The sequence below is a fragment of the Tenrec ecaudatus genome, chromosome 11 (assembly GCF_050624435.1).
Source record: "Tenrec ecaudatus isolate mTenEca1 chromosome 11, mTenEca1.hap1, whole genome shotgun sequence".
Lineage (NCBI taxonomy): Eukaryota > Metazoa > Chordata > Mammalia > Afrosoricida > Tenrecidae > Tenrec > Tenrec ecaudatus.
In genome coordinates, this window is record NC_134540.1 from 64,583,033 (window position 1) to 64,594,815 (window position 11,783).

The 11,783-nt window shown below is 43.4% G+C and overlaps 1 pseudogene; it reads left to right on the forward strand.

Moving 5' to 3' along the window:
- Positions 1 to 10,831: 10,831 nt before the first annotated feature.
- LOC142461313 (transforming protein RhoA pseudogene) lies at positions 10,832 to 11,501 on the forward strand (annotated as a pseudogene).
- The last annotated feature ends 282 nt before the right edge of the window (positions 11,502 to 11,783 follow it).

The following is an 11,783-nucleotide window of genomic DNA, read 5'->3' on the forward strand; positions in this document are numbered from 1 at the left end:
GATTAAGGGAAGAAAAACAGCAACCAAAATGGTAGAAAAGCAAACAAAACAGAAAATTCAAAATATTTTAAATATTTCACAGAAAATAAAAGTTTAAAAAAGGAAAATTCAAAGGGAAAGAGATATGAAGCAATTTAAAAGATCAAATTAGAAAACTTAAAGTCTTGAGAAAAAAAAGTGACAGTTTGAAATCACTCAAAGCACCATAAATCAGAACAAAAAGTACATTAATCTAAATATAAAGATAAAAGTAGTAGTTCAGACAAAACCCCTAATGAGGTATAATATGCAATATGCTCATGCAAAAAGTCAAAGTGATGTTTACCAAGGACTTTAGGCCTGAAGCAGGCGGCGGTTAGTGAGGAGGGCAATGGAGGTGGGCACACCGGCAGCGAAGACCCAGGACTTGCTCCACCTCCCCAGAAGGGGTCTCTTGAAGCTACTCCACGGGAGGAACCACTCCAAGGTCATGAGCAGCTGGCAGCCCAAGTCTATCAACCAAACTGTGGACGAGATGGGCACCTTTTCACACAGAGTCACCGAGAATACTTAGTTTATCAGTTGCCATCGAGTCAAGGCTAAGTCACAGTGATGCTCTGTGTATCTGGGTAGAATTTCAATGCTGAGTTTTTGGACTCCAACTTTTCAACCTTAACAGTGGAGCACATTAAATGTCCATCCCCCCAGGGGCTCCCCCTGAACCCCTAGCAGCTGCTAATATAGTTTCTGTCCCTGTGAATGGGTATTCTCTGGGCATTTTATATAAATGGAATCATACATGATGTGGTCTTCAGTGGGTGGCTTATTCCACATAAGTAGGTTTTGAGGTCCGTTATGTAACATGCATCCATATTTCATTTTGATGGCAGAATAGTATTCTACCATATGGATATGACCGTTATGTTTATCCATTCATTGGTTCCCAAACTTCTTGACACTTTTGGGGGTAAAAAAATTACTCAGCATCCATTGGCCATGACAAACATTTCACGCGTTTCCCGATTGCTGTTAGAGAAGAAATCCAAAGCACTTTGTTGTTATAGGCACGGGAAGAGGTCCACGTCTTTACGTGAGCACCTCGTCTCCATGATGTTGGATATTTACCTAATACGGGAATTATTGAGTTGTATGCTAACTCTGTGCCAAGTGGACTATCTTTAAAAACACACATTAGGAAAATGTCAGTTAATTTAGCACACACACACAAATTCTCATATTCCAGTAGGAAGTAAGAGCTCTAGAGCTAGCAGGAGAAGAGGGGAAAAAAGACAAAATTAAAAACAAAAACAAAACACGCGTTAGTTGGGATATTGGTGTGACAGTTTGTAAAAGAAGTCAAAATAACCACAGGCTGAACAAAATAAGAGTCTATTTTTCAATAGGTAGCCGTCGTGATAGCAGGACGCATGCTCCTTCTGTTTCAAACTTGTAGTTTTCAAAATAGCTACTCTTGCTCCTACCATTAGAGACCCGACCAGTGAGGTCAGGGATTCAAACTCACTTCAAGAGACAGGTTTCTACTCCCGTAAACAGTTACAGTTGCAAGGAAACCCGGGGACCGTTCTGCTCTGCCCTGTATGCTCAGGATGCATGGCCCTGACTTGATGGCTGTGAGTTTGGTTTGGTTTGGCTCCTACCATCACATTCACGCGCAGGGTGACCAGTGACTTTCCCGGGCTAGCACAGAAAGCCGTAGTTTCAGGAGCTCGTAGGAACTGGGCTCATTGTCACCCATCACGTGCACCCATCGCAGCAGAAAGTCGAGGAGTAGATGTTCTCTTTCTCTTTAAAGGTCTGACCTGGAGGTATGCATGTATTCAGACACCCGCAGCCGCTTCGTAATCGGGAGCTACGGGCCGGGCCGAGCTCAAACTTGAACATGAATTACTAAAAGAGGAGGAGGAGAATGGGTATTGAGAGACAGCTAGCTGTCTCTGCCGGCATGCGAGACAAAGAGAGGTACAGGGACGCGGTGGACGTGGGAAGAAACATGCAGGAAATAAATAGATTAATGCCACCAAGTTTGCCATTCTTTAAGTTTGGTTGTCTGTACACGTGATGGTTTAGAGGTCATCTCTTCTTAGTACACTCTATGATTCTGCCAATTGGTCCCATGCTGGGCAGGTGGCAGTTAAACTGTCTTCCTTCCTTCCTTTTCTCCGCCCTCCCTTTGCCTCTTCCTCCTTTCTTTCTGTTCCTTCCTTCTGCCCTTCCAAGGCCCACTACAAGGTGGAGACCCCGCACTCTGAAGAGAGAAGAGCAGGGAGGGGCTACTGGAGTCTGGGAGAACCAGCTGGCGTCATCAGAGGCCACACAGTAGGCTCGGTGACCTTCACTGGAGAAATGAGGTTTTCCCTCAGCCCAGGATTGTCCTTCCATCTCCTACCCAAGAGAAGGGCCAGAGAAAGGAGGGGAGCAAATCAAATGTCACATGCACATAAGATGATCGAAAACACCATGCCTTGGGTCAGGCGCACCCCAGTCCTCAGTCACACCCTTGCTTTGCCCCTTTAAAGAAGTCTTGGGCAGCGGATTTACTCAATGCGCTTTTTGGCCATTTTTGATCTCTTGAGAGTTGCATCCATGAACCTTGATTGGGGATCCAAGCAAGATGAAATCCTTGGCAACTTTAATTTTTTTCTCCATTTGCCATCATGTTACCTATCAGTCCAGTTGTAAGGATTTTGTTTTTTGTTTACATTGAGCTATAATCCACACTGAAGGCTGCAGTCCTTGATTTTTAGCTACAAGTGCTTAAAATCCCCCTCACTTTCAGGGAGAGAAGTTGTGTCATTTTCATATCCCAGGTTGTTAATAAGCCTTCCTGATGCTATATTCTTCTTCATATATTCCAGCTTTTTTGGTGACTTGCTCAGCATGCAGATTGAATAAGTGTGGTGAGAGGATACAACCCTGATGCGCACCATCCGGATTTAACACCATGCAGTGTTCCTTTGTTCTGTGCACACAGTTCCCTTTTGAGCCATGCACAAATTCACAATGCGGTGTCCTGAAATTCCCATTTTTCTCAATGTCATCCGTAAGTTTGTTATGATTCGCACAGTCAAATACCTTTGCGTAGTCAATGAAACACAAGTAAACACCTTTCTGGTATTTTCTGCTTTCAGCGAAGATCCATCTGACATTAGCAATATTATCCCTTGTTCCACATCCTCTTGTGAATCCAGCCTGAACCTCTGGCAGCTCTCTGCCAATGTACTGCTGCAGGTGTTGTTGAAAGATCTTCAGCACAATTTTACCTGTGTGACATCAGTGATACTATTCTATAATTTGAGTGTTCTGTTGGGTTAACTTCCTTTGGAATGGGTACAAATACAGATCCCTTTTAGTCAGTTGGTCAGGTAGCTGTCCTCCAAATTTCTTGTAATAGACAAGTGAGCATTTCCAGCGCCTCATCAGCCTGTTGAGACATTTCAATGGCATTCCACCAGTTCCTGGAGCCCTGTGCTTGTCCAATGCTCTCAGTGCAGCTTGGACTTCTTCCTTCAGTGCCATTGGTTCTTGATCATACGCTACCTCCTGAAATGGTGGAATGTCAACTGATTGTTTTTGGCAGTGACTTTGTGTTTTCTTTCCATGTTCATTGGATGCTTCCTGCATTATTTAGCATTTTGCCCAGAGAACCTTTCAATATTGTAACTTGAGGCTTGAATTTTTTTCTTAAGTTCTCTCAGTTCAAGATATACTGAGCATGTGTTTCCTTTTTGGCCTTAGTATTATTAATTTTAACTTCATCTAATCCTGGTACCATAAGGGGACTTTTATTTGCAATTCTCTTTGAAATACATTTTGAATCTTATTTTGAAGTTTGATCCAGAGCTGCCTGTCCATCAGACTCACCTGTGAGTTCCCATCTGTTTTCAGGAGAATATTTGACTATACAGTAACCTAACATACTCCAACCAACTACCCCTGCAGTCATTCCTGTGATATGGTTTATTTCTAGGAATTTATACCCCTCTCCCCAAACAAGCAAACAAACAGAAAAAAAATCAGAAAATATTTATTTCTGAGCATGTTTTTTATCTTGGACTTCCAGCGAGCTTCTTGAAAACAGGTTTCAAGTTCCCAGTATGTTATCCATCTTAAAAATTCTGTCTTTAATTAATAAGACAACCACTAGGTCACTAGTTGATCAATGGATGATGAAAATTGTAAGAAAGAATGCTGTGTGAGGCGGGGCAAGGTCTGGCCTCCTCCAGTGATGCAGCGGGGAAGGGAAATCAAAGTCTGCACCAGCACTGCCCAAGGCCAATTCCTTTGAGGCCGAGGCCAAATAAATTCCACTTTCCAACCTTCCTTCCCATCTAACTTCACGTGTGTCTCCCACAGCACTCTACTTTTCAGCTGGGTTCGCTAATTCATTGCAATGGCTATCCACAACTCACAGACAATACTCCTAAGTATGGCGTTTATTTAGGACATTAAGAGGTTAAAATTCTCAGGATTCAATTATTCAGACAGGATAGCCTCTTCTCAGCCCTCTCAGCTCAGCCGGCCAGCTTCTCTGCCCTGTCCATGTAATGTTACAAAAGTCTTTTAGGGCTGCCAACAAATGCCCAAAGGGCATGCCACGATGCCAAAAGTCTCGGCCTGAAGGCACTCAGCTCTCGCGGTCAGCAAACACCTTTGCCCCAGTTAAGGGATGCATCCTATCCCACACAAAGGCCTCCTTCCTACACTACTGTATTCAGCTTCACTTGCTGTGTTAGCTGGGAAGTCCACCTCTCTGTCCCATGATCCGGCTCTTAGTTCTGTGGCTGCCATTCTTCTGATGCTAAAGCTGTGTCTTGGGTAAAGGAAGTTCAATATACAGGGGTTTTGTGATCCAACCGACACCATGGAGTCGATTCTGGCTCCTGGAGACCGTAAAAGGCAGAGTAGAACTGCCTCTGTGGGTTTCTGAGGCTGTAACCATTTAGGGGCAGATGCAGCCTTATCGTTCCCATCCACAGCAGCTGGATGGTTTTGAACTGCTTTTCTTGCAGGTAGCAGCCCAATGCACAACCCTCCATGCCACCAGCGCCCCTCTCTTACTGCTAGTGAACCACCCCTTCAAGCTCCTGAGATGGCTCATTTTATACCCAGCAGGATAGCAATCACAATTAACCTTATTAACAACCACTCACAGCTGAAGCATATAATCCTTTCAGTATCCTCCCCTGCTAGCTTACCCAGACCCATCAGGAAAAACTCGTTTGATGGCAATAACAAAGACCATGACTGGGAGAGGTAGATTAAGTTATTACTGCAAATATGATTAAATAGTAATTGGAAATATTCAGCCTTTCTAGAAAGCAGATCTAAAACAATTAGCTAAACAGAACTTGAATGTTAATCTGATGCTATCAAGAGGACAATGGAAGTATGTGAATGACTCAACCTTTGGGGAAGCTTTCCGAGACTGTGTATCAAGACTCTGTATGATGGTCATGATTTGCCCGTGAATAAAGCTCAGAAGCCAAGAAGTCATAGCAAAGAAAGAAGGATGCACGCAGATGGTAACCATAGGAGAAAGCAGGAAGAGTGCTGTTTGATTGTGGGAATTGCAATCAATTTCACAAAACAAAATACATATGAATTGATAAATGGAAAACCAATTTGCTTCTTACACTTTCACTCAAAGCACGTGCACAAATTTTTTTAAGTCATCCTAATTCACAGGGGTCACCTGATTCATAACAGTAGTAAAATTACAGTTATGAAGAAGCAACGAAAATAATTTTATGGTTGGGGGGGTCACCACAACATGAGGAACTGTATGAAAGGGTCACGACATTAGGAAGGCTGAGAACCACTGCTCTCCAGAGATGGATTTGAAGTGGAAACCTGTTTGAGTGGAACAAGTTAGTCTTGGGGAAATTTGGGAGAAGAGCGTTCCAGATGCAAATGCCATAGTCTGTACCTGGGAGTCATCCGGTGAGTCTGGGAAAGCCTGGGTGGAAAGAGCATGGAAATAGGCAAGGCAGGCAGAGGGCCAGGGCCAGCATAAGGAGTGTGAAGGCCTTGACAGGGGCTTGGGTTTTATTCTGAATACAACAGTAAGCCAATAAAAATATACTGCATACAGGAGTCATGTGAATTAGAAAAATTACTCGGTAGACCTGTAAATTAAAAACAAAACAAAACTCACTGCCATAGAGTTGATTCCAACTCATATCGACTCTATAGGACAGGGTAGAACTGCCCTGTGGGTTCCCAAGACTCCAACTCTTTACAGGACCAGAAAGCCTCATCTTTCTCCCACAAAATGACTGGTAGTTTTGAACTGCTGGCCTTGTGGTTAGCAACCCAACGCGTAAGCACTATGGTAAGTATTCCATGATATAGGGTTATATAGCTCTCACCCTGTCTTTGTGTTTGTCACTCCAGAGAGTCTTGAAACAGAGATGAGGTTGAATCATAGCAAAATAGTTTTCTATCTTGCACCCTAAGTTTCTGTGTTCTGAAGCACTTGTGTTTGACTAAAAAGGTGAGAAGTCCAATCACGGATTGCCTAAGTTTGAGCTCCAGAATCTCATTTAAGAATGATATGTCCACAAGCAAGTGTTATCAGTCAGGGTAGGTTAGATTATTCTGCAGTAACAAGTGACCTCAATTCTCATTAATTGATAGGATCAAATATGCTTTCTTCCCTCATGCCATGTCATGATTCAGGGGTTGGCTCGGATTCCGTTTCACATTCTTTGCATTCTAAGACTCCTGCTGATGGAATGTCTTCTCTGTGGAATACTCTTGGGCATTGTGGTGGGGAAAGGACATGTGGAAACTCATGTGCTAGTTCTTAAAGCTTCGACCCTTAAGCGAGGCACTTCACTTCCACCAACCAATTGTGGGACTCCTGCATTCAACACTGTGTGAGGAGGAAAAAGAAAGTGGGAAAGTGCTGTGAAGATGGGGAAGGGGGGGAGGAGACTATCTGGAGGAGACAGTAAGGCACTGTCTGCTGTAATAGATGAGCGAGAGAGGGGAGCCCCTAAGGAAGTTGTGTTTATGTCTGAAGCTAGTATGCAGTGGGCAGCAACAGAAAGTCCACGCTTCTCCTTGAAAGTCACGCAAAAAGGATACAGTTACATGTGTTAGTCTGGGTAAGTTAGAGAAACAAATCTACAGAATCTTATTTGTATAAGAGATAGATTTATATAAAGGGTACGTGTACATTAAGAAAGCTTCCCAACCCAGCGCTGTCCAAACCTCTAACTATGTCATTAGCCCATATGTCTGACAACAATCAACAAAGTCCTCCTCAATCGCACAAAAGACACACAATGATGCTGACTGCAAGAGGAAAGCTGAATCAGTGAGTGTGTAAGTATCTCAGCACTGACAGAGGTCTCCAGCACCCAGGGCTGCATCAGGGTAGGTCCATGTGGCTTCTCCTCAGGGATGTCCCACTGGAAGTGAGCCTTGCCAGCTGAAGCAGGGAACTGGCTAAGACAGTTGCACCCTGGTCTGATCATCAGAAAGCAAGAGACCCGAGAGCTAGAAAGGCGAGTCTCACTGAGCCATTTATCTCAATTAATCTCATGGGTGCTTATCCGCCAGGTTGGCACAATAAACCTTAACTATCTCACACATGATTTTATTTATTTTCTACAATATCTTTCCCCAAATAAGAAATCACAAAAAGTTTGGCTAAAAAGATCATCATATCCATCTTAGGTACAAGAATTTATGGATGTGCTAAGGTCACAAATGCAATGCAAGAGCCTAAGCCATCCCCTGATGCTCATTGTTTCTCATCAGCTCACATAAGACAAAGCAAAATATATACAAACACATGTGTATGTGTGTATAGTTTTATTTGTCCTTATATTTGTGTGTGTGTGTGTGTGTATGTGTATAATTGACATCATCACTCTGGAAGAAACAGGCCAGGCTTAATGGCAGTTTTTGACCCAGCAGTTCGATGCGCCACCTGTTCCCAGAACACCTCTAGGCCCCACTCTGCCCCATCTCCTGCTCGTTCTCCCTGAAATGTTTCCACCCAATTGGGTGCTTCCTTGCTCATCTTGGGCCAGAGCCCAGGACCATGAATAAGGGAGGGTAGAACAACCCTTCCTGCTCTAACACTTTTGAAAAGCAGCTGACACTGTCAGAGAGGGTGACACAAAAAATAACTCTATAAAATTTTTGTCTGGTGTTTCAACAGAAATGTATTATATTTTAATTCATTTTATTTATTTATTTATTTTAGCAGTTTCACTGACATACCATCCACATACAATTCGGGGCTCGTAAAGAAATGTATTGTTGAAAAAATAAATCACTGTAGCTATTTATAACAACATAAACATTTTCAGAATGAGTAGCATTGAAAGGAAGAAGAGAAAAAGGAAATTAAAGGAAAAATCAAAAGAGGTTTCTGCTTAGTTACTAATGCTGTAATTTGGGTTAGGAAGATTTCACAAAACAATTTTGTTATTAGTATTCATGTAATCTAAGAAACATTATATTTAAGGAATTCCAACCATGTTACCATTGTTCAAAGGTTAAATTGATAATAAACATTACTAAGGATTCTGCCTTATCTGGTACAAGAGAAGCTCGATGGAGGGTCCCAGGTTGGCCAGGGAGGAGCAGACCAAACATCCACCTGGTCAGTTTGGGATTGAGTAAGTTCCTAGCTAGGACCACCAAGCCCTCAATCAGGTTACTTTTCATTTTTTGACAGATGAGAGAAGAAAAGTTGGGAGAACCCTAATTTGGCCCAAAGAAGAGCAGCACTCAAATTTGAGAACACCTATCAATCGTTTGGTTTGGGTATTTGCTGTTAAGGAGCCCTGGTGGCTCAGGGGGTTAAGCACTGTGCTTCATGAAAGACTTACAGTCTTGAAAACCCTAAAGCACAGTTCGACTATGTCTTTTAGGGTTTATATGAGTTTAAATTCACTCAATGGCAGTGAGGTTTGGGTTATGCATCATTAAACCTTTGCTATTCTAACTATGTCTAACATGCTTTTGCTTCTATCTTTGTTCAAAAGGATCGTGTAGCATGACTGTCTTACACCAAAGGTCCCCGCTGATTTTTTCAAGATCCTATTATGATTAAACTGCTTCAAGACCACCCATTGCTTTAGAAAAAAAGATGCATTTTGATGCAGTTAATTTTCCCTCAAGGTGCTTTGCTAGCCTTAACTTAAAATACGATCGGGTTCAGGACAGCTTGCGAACAGAACAGAAGAGCTCATGCCTCATTTAGTTGCTGGAATTAGGGATGCACACTGGATGGGGAGGCATGTTGGGTTGCTGCCCACCAGCCCCTCCGAGGGAGAAAGATAAGATTTACAGCATCAGAATCCCACAAGGGTAGTCATGTTCTGCCCTACAGCGTCACTGTAAGTCAGAATTGACTCAATGGCCATGAGTTTAGTTAGATTTTTGGAAGCATCAACAAAATTCATATTTTAAGATATGTGATTTCAGGGAAACAGGAACAGTACTGGAGCATGTCAGTTACTTAAACATGGTTGACACCTCGTAGAACAATGGTCAAGGGATGCAAATAGTCATTTACAGAAAAGGAAACTGAATGGCCAAGATGATAAGATACTCCATCTTAAATGAGATGGAGTTAAACCCACATTGTGATATCAATTCCCACTCACCGGATCAGCAGAATTGAAAATACTATCAAACCAGGTATTAAAAGCATGTAGGTAAAAGGAAACTCACCCACTATTAACGTGAGTGTAAATTGATACCACCAATTTGAAGAGAAATTTGTCATTAGTGATGGAATTGGAGGAGATCTAGTAGCATAGTGGGTTTGAGTTGTGCTGTAAATCACAAGGTCAGCCGTTCAAACCCTCCAGCTTCTCCACCAGAGAAATACGAGGCTGCTTGCTCTAGTAAAATTTACAGTCTCAAGGACCACAGAGAATGGTTTTACTCTGACCTGCAGGGTGCTAGTGAGTTGGAATCGACTCAATGGCAGTGGGTTTGATGGAGATTGGACAGAGCAAAGCTTTCAAGTCACTGATTCCTCTTCTAGGTCGACACCCTAGAGAAAATCCTGTACATGCACTCTCGCCACAGGGTGAGTCAAAAAATATTCCACAGAATCCTTGGAATGGTATAAACAAAAAATATAAAAATGTGAAACTAATGCTTCTTGGATCCACCTAGTCCCACACACTTCTGTAGGTGGTGTGTCCATCTCGCTGACCCTTCCCCCAAAGAATGGTGCACTCTTGGATTTGCACATGAGAACGGCAGTTTCAGTATCCTTGGGGGTCTCAAATCGTGTTTCTTTTACGTCGTCTTTGTGTCTGGGGAATAAAAAGAAATCTGAAGAAGCAAGATTAGGCCTATAGGGTGGATAAAGTACATTTTCCCCAAAAATACTTGTTATTGTCATGATGGAAAAAGAATTCCTCAGTCAATGTAGATTTCCATTTTCAAAAAGCTTTCTCCTCCAGGGGGACGAACAACAGAAAAGTGGGTGAAAGGAGACAGTGGATGACATAAGATATGAAAAAATAATTTATAACTAATCAAGGGTTCATAAGAGGTAGGGTGGGCGAGAGAGGGAAAAATGAGGAGCTGATATCAAGGACTCAAGAAAGAAAATGCTTTGAAAATGATGATGGCTACATATGTACAAATGTACTTGACACAATGGATGGATGTATAGATTGTGATAAGAGCTGTAAGAGCCCCCAATAAAATGATTTAATTAAAAAAATCCTCTGGAGCGCGCACGTCGCTCCCCGCCCGCCGTCCGCCGTCTTCCCTTGGTTCTCTCGGGGGTCCGCCGCCTCTTCAGTGACCCGCCAGCGTCTCCAGGCTCGCGACTCGCGGAGCGGCGGCGGCGCAGAGAGGCCGGTCTCGGAGTCGCCGCCAGAGTGATGGCTGCCATCAGGAAGAAACTGGTGATCGTGGGTGACGGAGCTTGTGGCAAGACCTGCTTGCTCACAGTGTTCAGCAAGGATCAGTTCCCCGAGATGTACGTGCCCACCGTCTTTGAGAACGACGTGGCAGATATTGAAGTGGATGGAAAGCAGGTGGAGCTGGCTTTGTGGGATACAGCCGGGCAGGAAGATTATGACCGTCTGAGACCCCTCTCCTACCCGGACACTGATGTGCTTCTCCATCGACAGCCCCGATAGTTTAGAAAACATCCCAGAGAAATGGGCCCCGGAAGTCAAGCATTTCTGTCCCAGTGGGCCTATCATCTTGGTTGGGAACAAGAAGGATCTTTGGAAAGGTGAACACACAAGGCGGGAGCTAGCCAAGATGAAGCAGGAGCGGTCAAGCCCGCAGAAGGCAGGGATATGGCCAACAGGATTTGGTGCTTTTGGCTACATGGAGTGTTCTGCAAAGACCAAAGACGGCGTGAGGGAGGTGTTTGAGATGGCCACGAGGGCGGCCCTGCAGGCCAGGCGCGGGAAGAAGAAATCTGGGTGCCTTGTCTTGTGAGACCTTGCTGCAAGCACAAACCCATGCGGTTAATTTTGAAGTGCTGTTTATTAATCTTAGTGTATGATTACTGGCCTTTTTCATTTATCTATAATTTACCTAAGATTACAAATCAGAAGTCATCTTGCTACCAGTATTTAGAAGCCAAACATGATTATTAATGATGTCCAACCCCTCTGGCCCAGCAGGGCCCCTCTGACACCATGCTAACAGCCCTCCTCTGCACTCCCACCTGACATACCAGGCGCTAATTCAAGGAATTTCTTAACTTCTTGCTTCTTTCTAGAAAGAGAAAAAGTTGGTAACTTTTGTGAATTAAGCTGTAACTATAACTAACATGT